General features: G+C 41.4%; 1 non-coding gene across 1 annotated transcript; it reads left to right on the top strand.

Moving 5' to 3' along the window:
- Nucleotides 1–2,227: 2,227 nt before the first annotated feature.
- LOC123462464 lies at nucleotides 2,228–2,334 on the top strand. The gene has a single exon (XR_006638286.1). It is a non-coding gene; the product is annotated as a U6 spliceosomal RNA (small nuclear RNA).
- The last annotated feature ends 18,081 nt before the right edge of the window (nucleotides 2,335–20,415 follow it).

Genomic DNA, 20,415 nt, shown 5'->3' with positions numbered 1-20,415 from the left:
TCCAGGACAGCCTGAGCTAGAGTGAGACCCTTCCTCAAAAAAAAAAAAAAAAAAAAAAAAAGAGGAGTATCCCACAGTTCCTTCATGTTCTGTTCACAAAAAATTTTGAACTTGGGGTGGAGGGATGGCTTAGCAGTTAAGGTATATGCCTGTAAAGCCAAAGGGCACAGGTTTGATTCCCCAGAACCCAGTTATCCAGATTCCCAAGGGGGCACATGCATCTGGAGTTCTTTTGCAGTGGCTGGAGGCCCTGGCACACCCGTTCTCTGACTCTCTCTCCCTCTTTCTCTGTCAAATAAATTAATAAATAAAAATAAAACAACTGAACTTCTTCAAGTCTGTGAACTCTCAAACTGTTTCTTCTGTCTTGTCTTCCAGTTCTGAGGTTCTGTCATTCGCATGACTGATTCTGCTAACTCTGTTCTTAAGGTCTTCTAGAGAGGTTTAGACTCATTCAATTTGGTTTCTATTTTCTATTACCCTTTTCTGTATAGTATCCATCCCTTTGTTGAGTTCCATTTTCAAGTCAGTTTCTGATTTTCTTAATGCTTCTTGGAATTCATCCTTGTATTTATTTGTGTTTTTGTTGAACTTAGAAAGCTGATTACTGAGGTCCTTATTTTTTTTTTTTTTTTCTATTAGATGCAACCTAGTGAGGACAATATTCACATGACTGTTGGTCTTTTGTTGATTTTCTGCAAGTTCTGGACACAAAGCTTGTGACTTCATTTTGGGGTTCTGATCTTGCTGTCTTTTTTATGTTTTGATTAAAGATTTACATCACGGGACTAGGAAACCTTATTGGAGTTACTTCCATTTGATGTTTCATGTTATTCCTTTTGCCCTGTGGTCTGCCAAGCACAGTGTGAGAGTTTTATTTAATTCAGGAGCAAGCTGTATTTTACCACTGAAGTGTGTTCAGTGATTGTTCCCTTTTATGATTGAGTAGGCTAGGCTTTTAATGGCAAGGGGGCCTGTATGCTCAGGTAGAAGGAGCCCAGTAAGCCCTAGTAGGGACCTGGAGACTTGGTGACAGGGCATGGTGTGGAGCCTGGAGAGTGTGCAGCCTTGGAAGTAGGTGGCCAGGCAGGGGGTAGGATGGGGCTAACCCGTAGGCATGTAGGCAGGTGGTAGAAAGAGTGGATGGGACAGCTTGGGGAAACGGGACAGCACAGGCCCAATGTAGACCCAGTGATTCGGACCTGACGGTATGGACTTTGTGATGCAGACTCTGTGACCAGGACCTGATGACATGGACCCTGTGACACAAACCCTGTGACACAAACCCGATAGCATGGACCCTGTGATGTTGACCTGATGGCACAGACCTTGTGATGTGAGCCTGGTAGCGTGCATTGGTGACATGATTCATATGGCACAGACCCAATGGCTTGGACCTAATGGCATGAACCCTGCGATACAGCCCTGATGGCACAGACCTTTTGACATGGATCTGTTGGCACACAGGGGATGGGGGGGGGGGGTCCTGGTGGTGGGGAAAGGGAGGAAAGCTATGGGAGGGAGGAGGAATGAGAGCTTGTTGGCATGCAGAAAGGTGAAGGGCAGTTGGCACAGGGAAAGGTGAGGAGTGCCTGGCCCAGATCCATGGAACCTGCAGGAGCAAAACCTGTCTGTGATGTGGCATCTGGCCCAGTGGCTGGGATGGCTGCTTGAGGGGTTTGGGGGAATGGTGAGCTACCCAAGAACATAGGAATCGGCAGATTCCCTACTGTACTCCTCCACAGACTCCCACTGGAAGTCTGCTAGGACTTGCTGAACCAAAAACACTCACAGATCTTGCCTATCATTGCCAGTGAGGTGAAGCATGGTTAGAGGGACACCATCTTACCGGAAGGCCCAACGTTGCTTTTTCTTATATTTTATTTATTTATTTACTTATCTATGAGAAAAGAGAAAGAGAAAAGCAGGTAGAGAGAAAGAGAGAGAGAAAGGGTGCACCAGGGCCTTGAGCCACTGCAAATGAACTCCAGATGCATGCATGTTCTTGTGCATTCTGGCTAACTTGAATACTGGGAAATTGAACCTGAGTCTTTAGGCTACACAGACAAGCACCTTAATTGATAAGCCATCTATCTCTCCATACTGCCATTGCTTTTACTTTGAGATAATTCCTTCCAGAATTTTCCAGTTTTGTAACCCAAGAATGTTTCTCAAGGATCTGTGAGGCATTTTTGAAATGTAATCATGAAGAAAGGTAACACTCTTAGTGCTTGCTTCAGCAGCACATATACTAAAATTGGAATGACACAGAGAAGATTATTATGGCCCCTGTGCAAGGATGGCATGAAAATTCATGAAGTGTTCCATATTTTTTATGCTGCTCCAACAATGTATAAACCACAAACCCATGGGGAATACCTGCAACCCCACTGAGGATGGTCCCCAATGGAATGGGGGCAGGGATAAGGGAAAGAGTGTACCAACACATGATGTATCTATACAAAAAGTCTTCTTAATAATAAAAATAAACATTTAAAAGAAAAGAAAAGTAGCACCCTTATCTATCCACATCTACAAGAATTTGATAAGCTAACTTTAATGAGCACCAAGAAATAGCCATGACCACTCTCCTTCAGTGCCCTGTATCATCAGCTCTCTGATACTTATAAACGTTTACAAGTTTTGTTTCTGTGGAGTTGAGTAATGGTAATGACTGGGAACAAAGTCTTCCTTGCGTATTTAACTTTTCCAATGCAATATTCCTCTTACGGGATACGTGAGCAAACTAATGCTGCTTATTTCAGTGGTGAGAGTTTTTGTATTTCATCCCCTTTCATCATTTTTTAGAAAAATATTTTAAAAACAATTTTGTGTATGTATTTGCAAACAAAAAGAGAAATAGAAACAGAGAGAGAATGGGCATGTCAGAGCCTCCTATCACTGCAATTGAACTCCACATGCACATGCACTTTCTGCATCTGGCTTTTATGTAAACACAGGGGAATTGAACCCAAACCATCAGACTTTGCAAGCAAGTGCCTTAGCCACTGAACCCATCTCTCCAGCCTCTCTATCATCTTTTGATGAGATTTAAGCTGGGATGACAAAGCTGTTCATGTTCACAATCTCCATGATTCTATGACCATATGCAAAAGATGAATAAGAAGAAAAGAAATAATACTGCCCTATTGCTTCTGAGGAGCAATGTCAATAGAAGAAATATTACTAAAATAAGAAGGAACTTGGTGGGAAGGAATTAATTGTATTCCACTTCCCCTAAACTTTATGATACAGTCCAGCTATAAATATAATCACCTCTTTCTTAGGCTGATGCTCTAATTGTTCATATTAGAGTACACTAATAACTTAAGTTTGATTTATTTTTTCATTGGGTTGTACAGTTTAGGGAAAGAAAATGCACCATTATTTTATTAGACAGCAGAACTTTGTGACCTACAGGCCATTCATATATCTACAGGTTAAAGGAAGTACAAAATAGTCTCTAGCTACCCTTGACCATGTAATGTGTCCATATTTCCCAAAAATGCATGTCTCCAAACATTACATTTGATTTTATTCTGAACCAATTACTTGCTAAAGGAGAAATATAAGAAAGGTAGCTTATTTTAGGCAGTTTCAGTTAGAAATTAAGGTCTATGGCCTAGTGATATGACTTAGTGGTTAAGGCACTCGCCTGCAAAGCCAAAGGACCCAGGTTCAATTCCCCAGGACCCACGCAAGCCAGATGAACAAGGTGACACATAGTTCTGAAGTTTGTTTTCAGTGGCTGGAGGCCCTGGCAAGCCCACTTTCTCTTTCCTCTCTCTGCTTATTTTCTCTCTCTCTCTCTCTCAAAGAAATAAATAACAATATTTGTTAAAAAGAGAGAGAGAGAGAGAGAGAGGAAAGAAAGAAATAAAGAGAAGAAAAAAAGGAAAAGAAAAGAAAAGAAATTGTGATCTGGAGAGAACCAGGAGATGCCACTCCACATAGCCACCCTCCTTGGCAGGAATAGAACTCATGTCTGATCAAGACTCAACTATAACTGGCTACAGTGACCCCTGATGCCCACAGTCTAGCATACTACCTAGATGGGCTACCCTAGGGGATCTATCTTCCAAATCCACAAATCAATCATGTCTTCCTCCTGCATACCTGCATCTGACAAAAGAATACTTTATCAATCACTATAAAGGCTGCAATTGTTCAGCCTCCTTCCCCTCTCTCTGTGTGATTCTCCTGCTTTACTCTGTGCTGCTTGGATACGTATGAGTGTGGCTTTGCCATTCCCCTCCCACCTAGCCTACCTGGGTGGAAGAGCATAATATTGTTTCTTGGTCTGAATAATTCTCCACCTCAGTTTCATACCTTGGGGTAATTTCTCACTTTAATTACATGAATAATTCTCCTCTGGTCTCTGCATCAAAACATGAATATTTCTCATATACTCCAGACCCACCATGTGGATGCTTTTTCTAACTCTAAGCCTGTTAGCTGTGTAAGTTCTCTTTTCTCCTTATGGTTTCTCATCTGGATTTCTTGGTCTCTGTTTTGCTATTTTCTCTCTGCTATTCTTATGTCACCTTATATCCTCATGTCACAGCCATTATTCTTTCATAGGGAAACTCAGGGTGGGTGCTATTGTTATCACTTCTAATCCCCTACACAGGCTGCTAAATTCTATCCTTCCTGGGCTTGTGGCTCTACTCCAGTCTTTTCTTCACAGCCTCAGTTTCTCTTAAATGATCTTTATAAACTCTTCTGCACAGGCTTGTGGCTCTACTCCAGTCTTTCCCTAAAAACCTCAACTTTTTAAAATGATGAACTATGCAGTACCTTCCACATGAGAATGTGTTTCCTGCTTCCCACGTGTTTGACTCTGCTGTAGCCTTCTTTCTAGATCCCAATCTCCTCTAAATAAAACCCGCAATTTGTAATTTCTCCCTAAATAAACTTAATTATTCATAATTTGTCCTTCTTGAGTTCATTTTTATTAATTGATTGTTAAAAATAGGACAGGACCACAACTTGGGGTTCATAAACTTGGGGGACCCCTCCTGAACTCCTAAATCTTGCATCACTTCCCATATCTACTGTATTAGAGATTGATAATACAAGATATATATGTCAATAATAAGTACCCACAACTTCTAAAAGTTCAGGGATAAGACCAATGAACAATGATGGAGACAAATTATACTCAAAATGACATTGAAGTAGTCATAAAAGACAAGTTCTGTGAATCATTTTTGGAAACATATTTGACTCATATACTCTACTCTCTTAAGTCATTCTTTGAATGTTTGTCCCTTTGGACATTTTCACAGTAATTTAGCTAGAAAGCATTAGGTACAGGAGTGACAATTTGTGATTTATTGCTTGTGGTACAAAGAAAGTAAAATAGAAAGGTTGGTTATTTCAGCTGTGAAAAGCAATACACAAAAGATTTCCTACACTAGCACCTGAATTATGTATTAAAACAAGGCTACAAAAGAATTCTGGGTTGAAGTATGTTTTAAAATTCTATTTGTATTCTTTTAAACTTGAAGTAAAGTTCTCTTTACAGGACTTTTATCTTCTCAGTATTAAATGCTAAGCACATAAACCCAATTCAAGTAAATGCAAATTTGAAAATTTTAACTAAAAAAACATACTAAACTATTAACAATGATTGCCTCTAACGAGATAATAGCATAGTTAAAATTTCTTTTTACTTGCTAAATTTTCATTCTCCTTGCCTTTATTAAATGTGGATCAGTTTCACAGTAAAATTTCAGCAAGTTCAAATAAGATATCAGAGGTTATGCATCAAAAAGTTTATAAACACCTTCTGTGATGGTTAATCTTGACTGACAATTTGATTGGACCTGAAATCAATTAAGAGACATGCCTTTAGGCAGATATGTGAACACATTTCCAAGAAGGATTAACTGAATAAGAAAGGCCCTCCCCAGCCTGGGCAGCACCTTTCTGGGCCAATCTACACATAAAGATGCCTCCAAAATATCATTGTCATTTGTTTGCATCTGACCCAGTGTTGTAGTAGCTGAAGCTGCTGCTGCTGCTGCAGTCTCTATCCTCCACTGGCATCAGAATGCAGCTCCTTCGACCTCCCCACGTGGATTCTGCCTCCTCCATCCTCCACTGGCATCAGACAGAACACAGTTCCTTTGACCTCCCTATGTGGACTCTGCCTCCTCCATCCTCCACTGGCATCAAAACACAGCTCCTTCGACATCCCCACATGGATTCTGCCTCCTTCATCCTCCACTGGCATCAGGACGCAGCTCCTTCAACCTCCCCACATGGATTGAAAACCAATGGCTCCCCAGCAATCCTCCAAGCAGAGTGGCACTGCCAAGTATCCAGCCTGCTGGGTTCCAGACCTTCCAAGCATACAGCCAGCCACTGCCAGACTACACAGACAGCAGTATAAGCCAATCAAATCATACTTTTTTGAGCATATGTTCATTCTATAGGTTCCATTCCTCTAGAGAATCCTAACTAATACACCTTACAAAATTTCCTTGTAGGATGCCTTTAAATCATCAGCTTCTACTTGTTCTTAAATACTTGCCTCCTCTTTGTGAAAGTTGTTTCTTCGTACTAGACTTGACATCATTTTCATGTAATTGGAGTGATTTGAAATGTAGCTCTGGACATTAATTGACTGCATCATGAGTTACGTAAGAGGAGGGTGATTTCCAAATACAAATTAATGACTCAAAAGTGGTTCAAACTCTCATAGTGGTGAGTCCAGAATGAAATAAACAATGCTTACAACCATCCACAGATTGTGGGACTTGTCATAATGACAATAGTGAGAGGTGAGAATATTCCCCTCACTACTCTGTTTCAATATTAGGCTAATTGCTTTTCAAGAATTAAACTTATTTACTCTTGAGAACTACCCTCTGTGGTAGGCATCCTCTTTATACATGCAGGCATTCAAAAGAGGTGAGAGGAAGTCAGGTAGCTTTGTTAGGTAGTTTAGGGTGACTGGGTCCCAAAAGTAAAGGCAGGAATATCTGCCTAGGAGTCTTCACTTAGAGATCAGAGAAGTTGTCTTCTTATCTTTTTCCAATAGGAGGAGTTCTCTAGAGCTATTTTTCCACAAAAAAATAGGGAGACCCTCCTGGAACAGAGGTCCACTTTCCTAGAATTTAAATCTAATCTTGACGTTGTGGGGTTGGTCAAGCTCAGTCCCCAGAAAGTAACATCCTGGCTGGCCTCTTCCTGAGCCAGCCCCTGGCCCAGACCAATCAGGTATCTCTCTGGCTCACATGAGCCAGCAGATGAAACTCATCAAGATACAGTTACAAATAGATGCAGGCCAGGGGACAAGCCTCTTTTTCTCAGCTGCCTGTTCATCACTCCTGGACTTCCAGGTTCTGATGTCTCCCCTCCTCTCAGCCCAGCTCAAACCCTGGGCATTTTTGCATTCTCTTCTGTCCTTCACATGGCAGGAGCTCTCTGTACTTTCTTTTCTTCTCTCTCTAAACCTCTGTTCATGTTTTTTTTTTTTTTTCAGGACCAACTCAGACCATGTAGGTTTATCAGTTTTTCTTCCCTTGGTTTTGTACTTCCCTAAATAAATATAATAATTTAATAATTATCCTTCTCAGTTTGGGTTGTCCAGTTCCTTGGTTAGATACAAACATTAACTAAGGGTTTAGGTTCAATGACTTTTGAGGATTCTCCAAAGACCCTGTACCCGAGACTGCCACATCAATTGTCTGTCTAATGGCATCACCATGAGGACTTGGCCAGTTTTGGGCCATAGTTTCTTTCAAACAGAAGAATGAAGGCTGAGCTAGTGGAAACTTTACTCTTGTGAATTGAAGTGACCAGAAAGTGCTTCAGATAAAGCTGAATGGACTAATTGATCTGTAGAGATAGAATGTTGCAGGATCAGAGCCAAATTCCCTAGGTCTATCATTAGGCCTTTAATAGCCATTTATTACCCACCTCTGTCTGATGTAACATCTCAGTGACTATCAGTTGGACAGGTGTAGTCCTTTTTGGAATGCAAGAACAGACCCCAGCCTCCTCCAATCCAAGGGCTAAGAATGACATCAGATAGCATCTGAGGCCCCAGGGTGATTTCCTCACTTTCATGTAATCCACGCCCTGATGCTTCAGCCAATGTATTTGGAAAATGTCTTAGTTATGACTATCTTTTGTTCTATAACTATATAAACTTCAGGAAACTGTTAACACATTGGAACATAGAGTTTTGGTAACCTGAATCTGAGTTCCCTGGCTATGGTCATGCATATTTGGCTCGAGGATAAACTATCTCTTATTTTTCTTTGATGTAAGAGCTGTGTCTTTTGCTTTTATGGAAAAAGAGCCCACTGTGAACATAAGCATTTACTAGTGTCTACATGTCATCCTATAAACACCAAAATAAAATGAAAATGCTGCTAACAGATTACTGATTTTGCCAATATATTAACAGAAAAGCTTGTCTCATAGTACATATGCATAAATGCATTTATTCTACACACTACCTACAGAGCACAGGAGCTAATTTACAGGTCACAAAACTAAAATAGAGTAAATGCAGGGAGTTGACATCAAATCCTTGTTTTTCTGACTTCTTCTGGGACTCTTTTCTCTACTCCATTTTGTATTAATGTTTCCCTCTAATTCTCTGTATTACTATCAGTCACATGGACCAAAAGGATCATAGCTTAGGAGGAAAAAGTCATAGTGCTCATCACAAAACATCACAATGAAACCTCATTCAAGCAAATGCAACCTCCCCCACTACCCCATCTCCCTAAGTCCCCGCAGGATGTTGACAACTTCAGAAGTCTTGCAAAAGTCCAGTGGATAAGGAAAAAAACAAGTTGCCTAGGGCAGCACCTCCTTAATACTGAGCCAAACACAGCAGCCATGAGGGAAGGATTTAAATACCTTTCATGTTATGCATATTCTAATAAGAGCCATGATATCACCAAGCAAAAGCTACAATAATGCATTTCAATCACAAATTGTGGGTTTCTACTTCATCTTAAGGCATTAAATATTCAGTGAGAAATTGACAACCAAAGAAAGCCATCTGAGGGACAGCCAGGTGGCAGTGAGGTGCCATGAAGCTGGAATGGCATTTGAGCCCACTGCACTTCAGTGATCTCTACATGAGGATGTCATTGCCTCAGGCCAAGGCCTGCTCCAAATTCAGGACACACAGTCTCCCAAGCGATAGCTCAACTGAACTCTGGATTGGTGCATGTGCAGCAAAGCAGCTTCGGTGAAGTTCCCGCAGAGAACAACACCCTTCATTGTTGCCGATAACGTGTAGTGCATGCAAAACATTAGAAGTGGCTACTTATAACTGGGGAAAATGTAAATATAGAATCAATACAGCACTTCCCATGAGGAATTTTGTTGTACTGAGACAGGGTCTCAGTCTCTCCTGGGTTTTCTAGAACTCTCTATGTAGCTCAGGCTGGTCTTAAACCTGTGGAGATCCTCTTGCATCAGCCTCACAAATGCTAGAATTATTGGTATCAGCCATCAAATCTGAAGAAAATTTTAATGAACATGACACTTGTTCATTTTCAGGGAAGGAATCCCACAATGTTGCAATCCTACCACCTCTAGTCCTCCTGGTGACTAGAGCTACACACCACCTTGCCTTGAAAAAATTTTAAAGATACAACAAAATGAGAGTCGATCAGCTCCTTACTGTATTGCAGTGACATGGGAATTCTGTGTGTCTTTGAGACCATTGGAACCTCTCTCCAATCTTAGATGGGCAATAACTCAGGAGCTAAAGTGCCAGTCATGATCACATACAACTTCCACTAAGTCCTTGGCCTCTGGAGTCTTAGTGAAGGAGGATATGGGGATTCAGAAAGGTCCTCCAAAATTTATGAATCCTAAGTTTTGGATGCTGTTCTTCCTTCGATAAATAACTAATAAAGATGGACTCAATGATGAGTTATGAATTGTTAAGTTTATTTAGGGGGAAATTGCAAATAATGGGATTTTTTAAGGGAGATTAGGATCTTGGAAGGAAGGCTAGAGAAGAGTCATAAACACACAAGAAGTAGGAAGCACACTCACATGTGGAAAACCCTGCACAGTTTATAAGATTCCTTTTTTTAAAAGTGTGTTTTTTAGAGAAAGACTGGAATAGAGGCACAATCACATGGAAAGTAGAGTCTAGGCATGTGTGTAGGGAGATGTTGCAGTCAGGTTCACATTGCTGGTAGAAATCACCCAACTAAGAGCAGCTTGTGGGGAATAAAAGGTTTATTTTAGCTTACAGGTTTGAGGGGAAGCTCCACAATGGCAGGGATAATTATGGCATGAGCAGAGGGTGGACATCACTCCCTGGCCAACATAAGGTGGACAATAGCAACATGAGAGTATGCCAAAAACTGGCAAGGGGAAACTAGCTATAACACTCATAAGCTCACCCCCAACAATACACTCCCCCCAGAAGACATTACTTCCCAAATCTCCATCAGCTGGGAACCTAGCATTCAGAACACCTAAGTTTATGGGGCACGCCTGAATCAAGCCACCATGGGAGACTTAGGAAAGCATGTGGTTTCTACCATGTGCTTTCCCATGGAAAGAAATTAAGAGAGCAAATGGCGAGAGTCTGTTGCAGTCCAGTTCGCATTGCTGTTAGAAATCACCCAACCAAGAGTAGCTTCTGGGAAAAAGAGATTTATTTTGGCTTACAGGCTCAAGGGGAAGCTCCACGATGGCAGGGAAAAACGATGGCATGAGCAGAGGGTAGACATTACCCCCTGGCCAACAGAAGGTGGACCACAGCAACAGGAGGGTGTGCCAAACACTGGCATGGGGAAACTGGCTTTAATACCCATAAGCCCACCCCCCAACAATACACTCCCTCCAGGAGGCATTAATTCCCAAATATCCATCAGCTGGGGAGCTAGCATTCACAACACCTAAGTTTATGGGGGACACCTGAATCAAACCACCACAGAGTCAAAGTAAGATGAAGGGGCAGATAGCAAAGCAAAGACCAGGAGATTCAGAGGACAAATGAGAAATGAAGAGACTTACACTCATGGTTAACCTGAGTTTAAAGAAATTACACAGGTAGCTTGCCTAGAATTGGTGAGAGCACCAACGTGGTAGACCTGGAGTGAAAGGGAAGTATGCACATGTTAGATTCAGGGAACAGAGGAAAATCATACAGGTAATTAAAGTGATAAATTACTCCAAACTATGAAACAGAGGCAAGCAAAAAACCTCAGCTCAGAAACCGTACTGGGCTTTCCCACCCCCACCAGCCAGGCTGCTAGGGAAAAGGCGAGACGCATGTGTGTCCAGCCAACACAGGGTAAAAGCCGGGAAGACACATATATACCAAGGGTCATGCTAACCGAGAGGGAGGGCATGGCCTTTACAGTGTCAGATTCAGGTATGCAAGGGGGAGACCTGATTGGTTTGTACTTGGAGGGTGGACTCATGGGTCAGCTCACCTGGGCTGTTTATTTAGGTAGTATGTTTGACATGGGCAGGAGAATGCCCTGTAGATCCGTCTCATCCAGACTGAGTTTCATTTCTATCCTTGTGCCAGGGTGAGGTGGCATCTCCTGGTTTTCTCTGGGACTCTATCTCTAACTGAAACTGCCTAAAAGAAGCTAGCTTTATCCTATTATCCTTCATTAGTTTATGAATTTGGATGAATGAAACCCACAAACTGGGAAACAAAGTTTAGAAGGATTTTATTATAGAGCTTATAGACATAGAGCATGTGGAGCTTAAAAGAAAGAAAGAGGGGCTGGAGAGATGACTTAGTAGTTACGGTACTTGCCTGTAAAGCCTAGAGATCCAGGTTCAGTTTCCCAGTACCCACACAAGCCAGATGTACAAGGTGGTACATGCATGTACATTTTGTTTGTAGTGGCTGGAGGCCCTGGGGGAGGGGAGGGAATTCTCCTAACAGGTTCAAAGGCATTCCTTGATCTTTTTTCAGGACTCTGTCACTCCTAAGATATCCTGAACACACCTTTTCTGTTGTAACAGGAATTTGGGGGTTTGTTGACAATATGCCAATACGCAAATAAATTTACAGTACCATGGCTTCTTCACTTATAAATTTAAAGAATTAAAATTCATAGACCAGAAAGTAAGGTTCAGAGAGACCTTATTAGATTGAGAGAAGGAAATAGAAGAAAACGCAGAGCTCTCTTGCCATATGAAAGGCAGGAGGGGCTAGAGAGCCCGTGGGGGAGTACAGGGGATGTCTTCCCTCTTCTCAGCCAGGCTAGGCTGAGATAAACTTTCTAGAACCTGGATGTTCATGGGCCAGCCAAAAGAAAGGCGTGTGCCCTGGTGTGCATTTGTTTACAACCTTATTGTGGTGGGCTTCACTTGCAGGCTCAAGGGAGCCTGAGAGACAGCTGACAGGTCTGGGCTATAGGCTGTCTCGGGAAGAGACTAGCCATGGCACCAAGTTCTGGGGGTTGAACTTGACCAACACAAAGTCAGAAGTAGATTTAAATTCTATGAAAGGGGACCTCCCTCCCAGGATGGGCTCAGGTTGTTTGTGGACAAACAAATCTAGGAAAGTCCTTTAGCCAAGAGATAAGAAGTCAGATCATCCTTTGCTCTCTAACTGTGGAGATTGCAAGGACAGACTTAAGGACATTCCTGCCTTTACTTTTGGGGGTCCAGTTACCCTAACTGTGTCAATAATCTGAATATTGGTTATTTTATATTCTCCTTTCCCATATTGCCAGACTTCTGTGCTCTAAACAGTGACTTTTTGGCAGGGGGTGGGGGTTTCACACTTTGTAGCCATTTACTTTATACACTTGCATGAATCTGCAGGACAATGACATCTTATCAGTTAGCTTTCTTACAAAACTGTCATCATTTTACAAAACTCATCATCTTATAAGTTAGCTTTCCTACAATGTTCTCTTCATGGTGAATTTTCCATCCCAAATAAAGCATTCCCAATCATCCTTTATGACTCTTTCTCCTAAGGTACATTTCTCCGTCATTACTGTCACACTTAATCATCATCTTGGTATGCTTTATGCTAAGTGACAAATTCCACTCGATGATATTAAGTTTCTCTCTTGTCACTGCCATCTTTATAGATCCAAAGTCTATGGAAGTGCCTGACACTGAGCGAAGTTGATTAAAATAAAATGATAAATATAAAATCCACATTAACACAATACCACATACCATTTTGAAGGAGGGTGGGAGAAAGCTAGCTTTTTTTTAGACAATTAAAGTTAAGGATTGAGACTCAAAGAGAACCATGAGATGCCACCCCACAGATGGAACTCGCCTGAAGGCAACCTATCTACAGCACTTCCTGCTGCCCAGTCTAGCAAGCTACCTAAACAGACTGCCAGATGGCCTGGCCCAAGGATCCGCCCTCTGAATTCACCAACCAATCCAGTCTTCCCCTTGCCTATAAAGGCTACCATCTTCTTTTTATCCTGAACCCTGCAGGTCCCTGCTCAGCATGCCTACCTCTCTTCCCTAGGGCCACATGGGTACACATGAGTCCGGATTCCCCCTCTTCCAGCCTGGCTTGATTGGGGTGGGGTGTGTGGGGGTGAGTGTATAAAACTGTTTCTTGGTTTGGACGGCTTTTCTGCTCATCTCTATTTCATAGTTTGGGGTAACTTATCTCTTTTGTTACATGCATGATTTTCCTCTGGTTCCTAAGTCTACCATGTGCTGGTTCTTCCCAAGTTTCTCTACACAAGCTCCTAGATTCCACTTTCCTCATGTCAGCAGCTTTACTCTAATTTCTCTTCAAAAGCCTCAGTTTCTCTGAAGTCCATATGCTACTCCAGTTTTTCCCCCAAAACCTCAGTTTCTCTTAAATGAACCTTATACACTATGCTTGTTTCCATGTGGCAGCATGTTTTCTAAACTCCACAATTTGTGATTTCTCCCTTAAATGAACACCACAGTTTGTGAATTTCCCCTCAATAAACTTAATAATTCATACTTTACCCTTCTTGAGTCTGTCTTTATCAATGCCTTGTTAAAGACAGGACAGAACCCAAAACTTGGGGTTCATAAATTATGGGAGGCCCCTCTTAACCACCACCCCCCAATCCTGCCTCAATTTCATTTCAAACCCATTTTCCATTTGTTGACTGTGGCATCTTGAACTACTTAGCCTCTTTGTGCGTGCATTTCCTAAAATACAGGGTGCTGTAGGATTTCAATGAATTAACCATAACTGAAAGAAAAGCACTTAAAAGCTAAGCGTACTTTAGCTTCCTAGTGAATTGTAGATGATGATGTCATCATCACTAACACCATCCAACAGTATGGTAGGATAGCAGCAGCCAAGATGTTGAGCTCTGTGATATAACTATATATCTAAATTCAAAGCATGGTCCTGCACTTACTAGTTAATGACCTTGGTGGAATTTTAGCTTCTTTCTAGTTTTGTTTGCTTCTAGACTAGTGATAATCAAAGTGGCCACATCATAAAACTTCTGGTGAAGTTCAGTTAAATTATGCATGGCTAAAACGCTCCACAACCAGTTACTTCTGACTGAGTCAGCATGAAAGCCTGTGAGTATTCTCCAAGATGTTCACCCTCGTCTACTTGGTGCTTGCATTCATACCTCATTAGTTGAGAACAAAGAGAAAGGAGAATTTTGTCATTAGGCACATAAATCATGATGCTTTTATGGGATTGTCCTGGAAATCAGATTTGACATTTTCTGTTTTGAACAGATTAGCACTCATCTATACCAGCTCTTGGCCTGCTGGTACTTGAGTCCTTTCCCAGGCTTTCCTGTTATTCTCTGTATACCATGGAACAAGGCATGAAGACTAGCTCCTAGAACGGAAAGGTTTTTGGCATAAACTGGAAAATGGGACCTCTCCCACTGGACACCCGTCATGGTTTCTGTCTCTTTCAACATTATCTTGGCCCCTGAGTACCAGATAAATGGACTGGTGTGAGCAGAGGGATATGGCAAAGAAAGAAATCTTTAGGCTGAAACTGCTGCCTGTTCAACTGCAAATGAGAGATTACAACCATTGAGATTGGGCCAGATGACCTGCATTGAGATAACAGAAAAATGCCGTGCCTTTTTAAGAAGCCAGAACACTGAAGGAGTCTCCTGTTCTTCAAGTTCTGCTTTATTCCCCCCAGGATTCACAAATTGGCACCTTACCTGGAGTATAAGAAATGCAGGAAAGAGAGGGTCACTGAGTTTGCAACTCGGTCTTGTGTTTTTGAAATGGCCATGGGCAATGTGAAGCAGGTTTGCTGGATGCCTGCATGGAGACCTGATGGAGCGTTGATGATGAACCATGGGTTCCAGTGGAGACCCAGTGGAGATGCTGGAACCACAAGATGGCAGCCAAGGAGAGCTGCTAGTCCCAGAGGAAGTTTCCAGGTAGCAATAGCCATATGATATTTGACAAAAATGCCAAAAATACTCATTGGAGAAAAGGCAGCCTCTTCAGCAAATGGTGCTGGAAAAGCTGGATATGTATCTGTAGAAGGATGAAAGTAGATTCTTCTCTCTCTCCCATGCACAAGAATTAAGTCCAAATGGATCAAAGACCTTAATATCAGACCTGAAACTCTAAAAATGCTAGAGGAAAAAGTCGGGGAAACCCTTCAACATATTGGTCTTGGTAAAGACTTTCTGAATATAACCCCAATTGCTCATGCAATAAAACTGCAGATTAACCACTGGGACCTCATGAAATTACAATGAGTTTGTATGGAAAACGACACTGTGAATAAAGCAAAGAGGCAACCTACAGAATGGGAAAAAACTTTGCCAGCTATACATCTGATAGAGGATTAATATCTAGGATATACAATAACTCAAAAATTAAACAATAATAAATCAAACAACCAATTAAAATGAGCTATGGAACTAAATAGAGAGTTCACAAAAGAAGAAATACAGATGGCACATAAGCACCTAAAAAAATGTTCTACACCCCTAATCATCAGGGAAATGCAGTTTAAAACTACATTGAGATTCTATCTTATTCCTGTCAGATTAGCTACCATCATGAAAACAAATGACCATAATCAGTGGCAAGGATGTGGCAAAAGAGGAACCCTTGTACACTGTTAGTGGGAATGCAGTCTGGTCCAGCCATTGTGGAAATCAGTGTGGAGGTTCCTAAAACAGCTAAAAATAGATTTATCATATGACCCAGCTATACCACTCCTAGGCATATATGCTAAGGACTCATCTCATTACCTTATTGCCGCTCAATTCACAATAGCTGGGAAATGAAACCAGCCTATATGTCCCTCAACTGATGAGTGGATAATGAAGATATGATACATTTATACAATGGAGTTCTACTCAGTGGCAAAGATTAATGAGGTTATGAAAATTTCAGAGAAATGGATGGATCTGGAAAGGATCATACTAAGTGAGGTAACCCAGGCCCAGAAAGCCAAATGTCACATGTTCTCTCTTATATGTGGATCCTAGCTACAGATAATTGGATGTCTGTGTGAGTAGAAAGAAAACTCAATAGCAAAGGCCAGTAAACTAGAAAAGAGATATAAAGGAAAGAGAAAGGAAGGTAGGGAGTACTTGATAGGATGGTAGTGTATATATAAGTATATATAAGATGTAAGTAGAAGAACAGATTAATGGGGTTGAAAAGGCCCAAGTGAGGTCACTGTAAGAGATTGAGTTCAGGAAAGGTGGATGGAAGGCTAATCAAAATCTAAAAGGATATAAATAAATCATATGGAAACCTACTTTTCTGGACAATGGAATCCTCAGGAGCTGTAGATTGTTAGTAGAAAGTTTTCAGTGCCAGGGATGGGATACCTTCCAGTGAGTTGCTGGCCAAGGAGCTTCCTAATGCCCCAAAGCATTACAGGCCATTGCTAAGGCCCTTAGTTTCCCACCTGTATTGGTTACATATTTCTTTGCTATGCCCAATGCCATCCTTTTCAGTGTAAATGTTTATTCTGTGCCATTATGATTTTGTTTGTTGTTGTTGTTGTTTTGTATTATGGCTCAGTTAAAAGACCTTGGATTATGGGGATGTTTGAACATCAATAGCATTGATAAAAACTATGGAGACTTTTAAGCTGGGCATGGTGGTGCATGTCTTTAATCCCAACACTCGGGAGGCAAAAGTAGGAGGATTGCCGTGAGTTCAAGGCCACCCTAAGACTACATAGTGAATTCCAGGTCAGCCTGGGCCAGAGGGAGACCCTACCATGAAAATATATGTGTGTGTATGTGTGTGTGTGTGTGTGTGTGTGTGTGTGTGTGTGTGTGTGTATAGACTTTTAATGTTGGACTGAATGCATTGCTTATTACATCATGGATGGTTATCAGTTTATGGGGGCCAGGGGTGGAATGTAGTGGCTTGATTTAGGTGTCTCCCCCATAAACTTAGGTTTTCTGAATTCTCGGTTCCTAGCTGATGGAGATTTGGGAATTAACACCTGTTGGAGGCAGTGTATTGTTCAGAGTGGGCTTATAGGTGTTATAGCCAGTGTCTCCTTGCCAGTGCTGGGCATACTCTCCTGTTGCTATTAACCACCTTATGTTGGCTAGGAGGTGATATCCACCCTCTGCTCATACCATTGTTTTTCCCTGCCATCAGGGAGCTTCCCTTTGCATCTGTAAGCCAAAATAAATGTCATTTTTTCCTACAAGCTGCTCTTGGTCAGGTGATTTCTGCCATCAATGTGAGTCTGATGGCAACAGTATCTTTCCAGCTTGCTTTTGATGTCTGGACTTCCTTGCAATTTCTTATAAAATTCAGTTTGATGTGTTGCCAATGTAACATTTCCTGTGTGGCTTCTGTTTTCCTAGTTAGATCTTGACCGATCCATTGATCTTTCTCCCATTCTTTTCTGGCTTTCCCTTGGTTGATTCTAAAAGTTCTTAATTAGCTTATTACATACATAGAGTAGGTCCTCCTGTTTTAAACAAACTTCTGGAGTCTGGTACAAATAAGTCATAGAATTAGATTCTGAAATGACTTTGTTATCTAATGCAACAGTTATCAACTGGGAAACATTTTCCCTATTCTTACCTTCAGGGTAACTATTGAAACAAGGATTTTAGTGGCTATAAGGGACTCAATTGTCATCTAGTAAATAGAAGGCTAGAATCTTGCTAGACATCCTCCAATGCACAAGGCAGCCCTCACACTCACACAAGGATTATCTAGGCCATCGTGTGAGCAATGCTACTATTGATGAGATGCCATAGTTTCTGAGCTACTAGAGGTAACAGAGAGATTCCTCAGGACCCAGAGCTGTTGAAGTGTCATGCTGTTGAGACCTTGCTCAGAGTAGTCAGTCTTAGTACACAGATCTTGTGTTCTGATTGGCACAGTTAAATTTCACTAGATACTCCTTTGTTTTGTGGATATACACAATCAAGTTTCTAAAGAAAAGAAATAAAGTATCTGAGAAGACCTAGTAGATTTTCAGGTTTCAGATCTTTGCATTAAATATATTTCTGAAATCATATTGCTTGGTTCCCCAGTCTGTGCAGCAAGTGATTGACTCATAAGATACTTTACACGAAAAAGCAATCCAATCCATTGTATTCTACTGGATAATTTGGAATGCTTCCCTTCATGAGATAGAAGCTTTTGGTTGGTTTTCAACATTTTCTCACTCTTGCTGTGTGTCTCAAAGCTCCCTTTCTCCTCCCAACTGACTAAAAATGCAGTCTTCCTTCAAAGGGTCCTCTCTCTCCACCATCTCCATGGGAGACCCAGCCAACTTGTTTCCTCTGAGCATTGTTCTCAGCACCCCACAAGCCCCCCTCCCAATGGCCAGTCCACCATGCCCCAAAGGGAATGGACATAAAAGACCTGGTATATGCTTTCCCTCATCCTCCTCATCTTCTTCTGATGCCCTCTCATCACAGGTACAAATATTTCTTTGTGTATCTCTTTGTATCTCTCTGTCTCTGTACCTCCCTGTTCACATATGCTGTTTCTCTTATCATTCTCTCTCTTCCCCTCTCTGTCTGTATCTGTCTCTCTTTCCATTTCTCCCACTCTTTCCTTCCCTCACCCAACTGACTCATCATATGCTGTTTCTAGTGAGCTCTGTGTATCCACCCTACCCGTCCCTCTCTGAAGTGTTGCAAGCTGAGTTGTAGCACTTCACCTTCTCCAGCTCTTCACCTTCCCTTTTGCCTCTTCTCAAAAGACACCCTTCCCCCATTGCAGAGCCATTAATAAACCCCATTTCTAAAAACTATAGTCCAAGAGTGTGTGCATTCTAACCTCTACTTTGCTTTTTTATGTTTACAGTGTGTCAAAGCATCTATCTTCATTTCTGAAACTGTCCACAATAGCTATGAGGTCTTTGACTGTTTTACCAGGAAATATTTCACTTCCTTTCTGAGGTAAAGTAAGACAGTGGATTAAGTTCAAAGCTACTTTCCTGTAGTAAAAGTTTATGATATGTGTTCAATGTTTGTATAACATGATAATGCATTCTATTACATCCATGCCTTTTTCACTGTCGGGCAGTGAGAACCATCTCAATAAGGGAAGAGGGTGACAGATCCATGCTCCATCCTCCTAGCCCTGTGAGAAGATATATAAGAAAGGTGATTGGAATTTTGACAGGCAGTATATAGTATAAGCCCAGAAAACATTCTTCTGCAACTGTGTAGGGATCTGCTCTTTCCGATTCACTAAGGGGGAATGGAGAAAACTAGATGGCCATTTTAAAAGAACAATGGAAGGAAGTCAACTATGTTCTGCATATAAAAATCAGGTTGATTTTCTTTTAAGATAAGGTTGAGGGAGCTGGAAGTACTTCTGTGGTGGAGGACTTGCCAAGCATGATGAACAAGGCCCTGGTTTTTGATATGGAACATTTATTTTGAAAAGAGAGAAAGAGATAAATTTTGCATTAGAAGAAAAAGCCAAAGAGAAGCCTTTCCTTCAGTGTTTGAGGCCTCTGAGAACTGCAGCTGACAGATACCAAGCACTCTCCTAGCAGGTTCCTTGCCCTCTCCCAGCCAGATCCCAGAGACAGTAGCAAGTCCACCATCCCCAGTGCCTGCTTTTGGTAAGTCTTGTCTGTCTGTTTACTCTGACGAGAAACTTACCTTGTAGAGAGTATGTCTTAATTTTGTTCTTCTTGTATCACTGTGCTTTTTAAATATTAAGCTTAAATTTTGCAAAACCCTTGTGAAATATCACAGTGGATATCATTTCCAATACAGTTTTACTCTTAAATGATGCTAGTTTTTTGGTTGTTTTTTTTTTTTTTTTTTCCTGGGCAGCTCTGCAAATCTGCAGTATGAATGAGCTGGAACTCAGAATCAGAGACCCTGCAGTGCCTCAAAGAAAGAAGTGGGAAGGTGAATAGAGAGATCAGTCAGTTTCTGAGACCTTAAACAAAAGCCTAAGACATGCTTCATTCTGACCCTTCCTTCCTCCTCCTTCACACTCTTCCTCTACATCTGAAGATGAAGGTTAATA

This window comes from Jaculus jaculus, chromosome 7 (genome assembly GCF_020740685.1).
Source record: "Jaculus jaculus isolate mJacJac1 chromosome 7, mJacJac1.mat.Y.cur, whole genome shotgun sequence".
NCBI classification, from domain to species: Eukaryota; Metazoa; Chordata; class Mammalia; order Rodentia; family Dipodidae; genus Jaculus; species Jaculus jaculus.
Note: the sequence above shows the minus strand (reverse complement) of the source record. Positions and strands in the feature narration are given on the sequence as shown.